The sequence below is a fragment of the Triticum dicoccoides genome, chromosome 6A (genome assembly GCF_002162155.2).
Source record: "Triticum dicoccoides isolate Atlit2015 ecotype Zavitan chromosome 6A, WEW_v2.0, whole genome shotgun sequence".
In the NCBI taxonomy this organism is placed as follows: domain Eukaryota; kingdom Viridiplantae; phylum Streptophyta; class Magnoliopsida; order Poales; family Poaceae; genus Triticum; species Triticum dicoccoides.
Window position 1 is genome coordinate 51,259,807 of NC_041390.1, and position 5,727 is coordinate 51,265,533.

Sequence of the window (5,727 nt, forward strand, 5' to 3'; positions counted from 1 at the left end):
CCCCCGGGGAGTTAATGAGCCTTCATGGGCCATAGTGGAAGAGAGGAGGAGGCGGCCAAGTGGTGGGGCGCTCCCCCCAAGCCCAATCCAAATTGGGGAGGAGGTCCGGGCCCTTTCCTTCTCTCCCTCTTCCCCTTCCTCCCCCCTCCTATTTGGACTAGGAAAGGAGGGAAACCTACTCCTAGTAGGAGTAGGAATCCCCCCTTGGGGCGCGCCCTAGGAGGCCGGCCCTCCCCCTCCTCCACTCCTTTATATACGGGGGAGGGGGGCACCCCATAGACACACAAGTTGATCTTAGCCGTGTGCGGTGCCCCCCTCCACAGATTTCCACCCCGATCATATTGTCGTAGTGCTTAGGCGAAGCCCTGCGTCGGTAAATTCATCATCACCATCAACATGCCGTCGTGCTGACAAAACTCTCCCTCGGTGTCAGCTGGATCTAGAGTTCGAGGGACGTCATTGATACGTCTCCAACGTATCTATAATTTTTGATTGTTCCATGCTATTATATTATCAACCTTGTATGTTTTATATGCATTTATATGCTATTTTATACCATTTTTGGGACTAACCTATTAACCCAGAGCCCAGTGCCAGTTTTTGTTTTTACCTTGTTTTAGGGTTTCGAAGAAAAGGAAAATCAAACGGAGTCCAATTGACCTGAAACTTCACAGAACTCATTTTTGGAAGGAACGAAGCCCAAAAAGACTTGAAGTGCACGTAAGGGAAGCTTCGAGGAGGCCACGAGATAGGGGGCGTGCCCTAGGAGCTTCAAGGAGGCCACGAGGTAGGGGGGCGTCCCCACCCCCCTAGGGCACGCCCTCCACCCTCATGGGCCCCTCGTGCCCCCCTGACGTACTTCTTCTGCCTATATATCTCCATATACCCTAAAACTTCCAGAGGGCACAATAGATCGGGAGTTCTGCCGCCAGAAGCCTCCGTAGCCACCGAAAGTCAATCTAGACCCGTTCCGGCACCCTGCCGAAGGGGGAATCCCTCTCCGGTGGCCAGCTTCATCATCCCAGTGCTCTCCATGACAAGGAGGGAGTAGTTCTCCCTCGGGGCTGAGGGTATGTACCAGTAGCTATGTGTTTGATCTCTTTCTCTCTCTCTCTCTCTCTCTCTCTCTCTCTCTCTCTCTCTCTCGTGTTCCTAATTTGGCACGATCTTGATGTCTCGCGAGATTTGCTATTATAGTTGGATCTTATGTTTATCCTTCCCCTCTACTCTCTTGTAATGGATTGAGTTTCCCCTTTGAAGTAATCTTATCGGATTGAGTCTTTAAAGATTTGAGAACACTTGATGTATGTCTTGCCGTGCGTATCTGTGGTGACTATGGGATACCACGTGATTCACTTGATGTATGTTTTGGTGACCAACTTGCGGGTTCCGCCCATGAACCTATGCATAAGGGTTGGCACACGTTTTCGTCGTGATTCTCCGGTAGAAACTTTGGGGCACTCTTTGAGGTTCTATGTGTTGGTTGAATAGATGAATCTGAGATTGTGTGATGCATATCATATAATCATACCCACGGATACTTGAGGTGACATTGGAGTATCTAGGTGACATTAGGGTTTTGGGTTATTTGTGTCTTAAGGTGTTATTCTAGTACGAACTCTAGGTCTGTTTGTGACACTTATAGGAATAGCCCAACGGATTGATTGGAAAGAATAACTTTGAGGTGGTTTTGTACCCTACCATAATCTCTTCGTTTGTTCTCCGCTATTAGTGATTTTGGAGTGACTCTTTGTTGCATGTTGAGGGATAGTTATGTGATCCAATTATGTTATTATTGTTGAGAGAACTTGCACTAGTGAAAGTATGAACCCTAGGCCTTGTTTCAACGCATTGCAATACCGTTTACGCTCACTTTTATCAGTAGTTACCTTGCTATTTTTATATTTTCAGATCACAAATACCTTTATCTACTATCCATATACTACTTGTATCACCATCTCTTCGCCAAACTAGTGCACCTATACAATTTACCATTGTATTGGGTGTGTTGGGGACACAAGAGACTCTTTGTTATTTGGTTGCAGGGTTGCTTGAGAGAGACCATCTTCATCCTATGCCTCCTACGAATTGATAAACCTTAGGTCATCCACTTGAGGGAAATTTGCTACTGTCCTACAAACCTCTGCACTTGGAGGCCCAACAACGTCTACAAGAAGAAGGTTGTGTAGTAGACATCAAGCTCTTTTTTGACGCCGTTGCCGGGGAGGTTAGCGCTTGAAGGTATATCTTTAGATCTTGCAATCGAGTCTTTTAGTTTCTTGTTTTATCACTAGTTTAGTTTATAAAAGAAAATTAAAAAATCGAATTAAGGTTACCGCATATGCTTCATCTTTTTAATGTCTTTCGTGAGTATGATGGAAAGGAAAATTGTGCTAAAATACTAGAAGAAGAGTGCATTAGAATGTTTGACACTAAATATTTGAATGGTGAGCATGACTGCAATGTTGTTAGTACGAATTCTTTGAATATCCATGATACTAATGATGATTGCACTAGTTATGATGAAAATGTCTCCTATAAATATGTCAATTTCTGTGGAGTGCATTGGGTTTGTAAGTATACACCAAAAAGGGAATATAGATATTGCAAGAAGCATAAATACTTAGAAACTAAATTGTTGCAAGAAATACTAGATGATTGTGCTGAAAATTTAAATTTTCTTGGCCGTACTTGTGGACTTTGCAATGAATAGGGTCATCTAGCTATCCGATGCAAATTGTTCCATGATCTAATCGTGTCCAAAAATTGTGATGACTTGATTTCCCTTGCACATTATAATGAACTTAGTTTGCTTATGGGTTATGAAGACATGAAACGTTTAACTAATCATCTTCCAGAATTTGCCTGTTACAAACTTCTTGGCTTTGATCTAGAGGAAGTTTATATGTATTGTGCGGTGAATTGCATTGAAAATCCTTATATTGCCAACTACATAAAGAAAAGAAAACAAATAGAAGATGAAGAGAATACTAATGAAAGGGAAGAGACTTCCCAATATCCTCCTATTATTTCTTATGATGAATCAGGTAACGAGGAGGAGCCTCCTATTCAACCGATCTCATTAATAAGGAGCTCCAAAAAGAGGATTGAACCCACACATGATGTGGTGAAGAAGAAGAAAAGAAAAAGGAAGAGAGGTAAAAAGGTACCCCTCCCAAATAATGGTGCTCCTATTACTATTGTGCCTCATGAAAATATAATTGTGGAAGATAATGATACTTTTTATGATCTTGAAAATCTTTTTGGCACTTGCTTGGAAGAATATGATAATTGCTATACTATTGTTGCTATCCATACTATTAATGATGAGAGTGATTATGCTTATGATATGAAAAGGCCCAAGCTTGGGGATGCTATGTTTAATGAAGATGATGTTTTTGAGAATATATTTGCTGCAATTAATGTTTTTCCCAAGCTTGGGGAAGCTATGATTAATGAAGATGATATTTTTAGTCTCCCAAGTTTTGATATGCAAGTTTATAATGATGATAGCATGCCTCCTAATTATGATGATTATTGTGATGATACTTATGCTATAAAAAGTAGTGATTATATTTATAAAACTTGTCATGATTATGATTACCCCTTCTCTGAACATTATTCTTTTAATGTGGAAAAAATTATAGTATTCGAGTTTCCTATGATACTCCCACTATTCCGAATGAGAAGAATTTTGCTTATGTGGAGAGTAATAAATTTTCTATGCTTGTAGATCATGAAAATAATGCTTTAGGTACTGGTTATATTGTTAAATTCATTCATGATGCTAATGAAAATTATTATGAGGGAGGAATTTATGCTTGTAGGAATTGCAATAATATTAAGTTTCCTCTCTATGTGCTTAAAATTTTGAAGTTATGCTTGTTTTACCTTCCTATGCAAGTTGATTCTTGTTCCCATAAGTTGTTTTCTCAAAAAATACCTATGCATAGGAAGTATGTTAGACTTAAATGTGCTAGTCATATTCTTCATGATGCTCTCTTTATGTTTCAATTCTTATCTTTTATGTGAGCATCGTTGAAATCATCATGCCTAGCTAGGGGCGTTAAACGATAGCGCTTGTTGGGAGGCAACCCAATTTTATTTTTGTTCATTGATTTTTGTTCCTGTTTAGTAATAAATAATTCATATAGCCTCTGTTTATATGTGGTTTTATGCTTTTAATTAGTGTTTGTGCCAAGTAGAACCTTTGGGAAGACTTGGGGAAAGTCTTGTTGATCATGCTGTAAAAAACAGAAACTTTAGCGCTCACGAGAATTGCTGTCAGTTTTTATTCGAGAGTGCTATTGAGTTAATTATTTTTTGATATGATTAATAGACAAATTACTCTGGTTCAGAAATTTATTTGAGAATTTTATGAGTTCCAGAAGTATACGTTTGATCCAGATTACTACATACTGTTCTGTTTTTGACAGATTCTATTTTCGATGTGTTGTTTACTTATTTTGATGAATCTATGGCTAGTAAAATAGTTTATAAACAATAGAGAAGTTGTTATACAGTAGGTTTAACACCAATATAAATAAAGAATTATTTCATTACAGTACCTTGAAGTGGTGATTTATTTTCTTATACTAACGGGGCTTACGATTTTTCTGTTAAGTTTTGTGTTGTGAAGTTTTCAAGTTTTGGGTAAGGATTCGATGGACTCTGGAATAAGGAGTGGCAAGAGCCTAAGCTTGGGGATGCCCAAGGCACCCCAAGGTAATATTCAAGGATAGCCAAGAGCCTAAGCTTGGGGATGCCCCGGAAGGCATCCCCTCTTTCGTCTTCGTTCATCGGTAACTTTACTTGGAGCTATATTTTTATTCACCACATGATATGTGTTTTGCTTGGAGCGTCATTTTATTTTATTTAGTTTTGTTTGCTGTTTGAATAAAATACCAAGATCTGAAATTCTTAAATGTTAAGAGTCTTCACATAGTTGCATAATTATTCAACTACTCATTGATCTTCAATTATATCTTTCGGAGTAGTTTGTTGTTTGCTCTAGTACTTCACTTATATCTTTTAGAGCATGGTGGCAAGAAATAGATGAAATCTCATGCTTCACTTATATTATTTTGAGAGTCTTAATAGCATGGTAATTTGCTTAAAATCCTAATATGCTTGGTATGCAAGATTAATAATAAAAATTCTCTTATGAGTGTGTTGAATACTATGAGAAGTTTGATACTTGATAATTGTTTTGAGATATGGAGATGGTGATATTAAAGTCATGCTAGTTGAGTAGTTGTGAATTTGAGAAATACTTATGTTGAAGCTTGTGATTCTCGTAGCATGCACGTATGGTGAACCGTTATGTGATGAAGTCGGAGCATGATTTATTTATTGATTGTCTTCCTTATGAGTGGCGGTTGGAGACGAGCGATGGTCTTTTCCTACCAATCTATCCCCCTAGGAGCATGCACGTAGTACTTTGTTTCGATAACTAATAAATTTTTGCAATAAGTATGTGAGTTCTTTATGACTAATCTTGAGTCCATGGATTATACGCACTCTCACCCTTCCACCATTGCTAGCCTCTCTAGTACCGCGCAACTTTCGCCGGTACCATAAACCCACCATATACCTTCCTCAAAACAGCCACCATACCTACCTATTATGGCATTTCCATAGCCATCCCGAGATATATTGCCATGCAACTTTCCACCGTTCTGTTTATTATGACAGGCTTCATCATTGTCATATTGCTTTGCATGATCA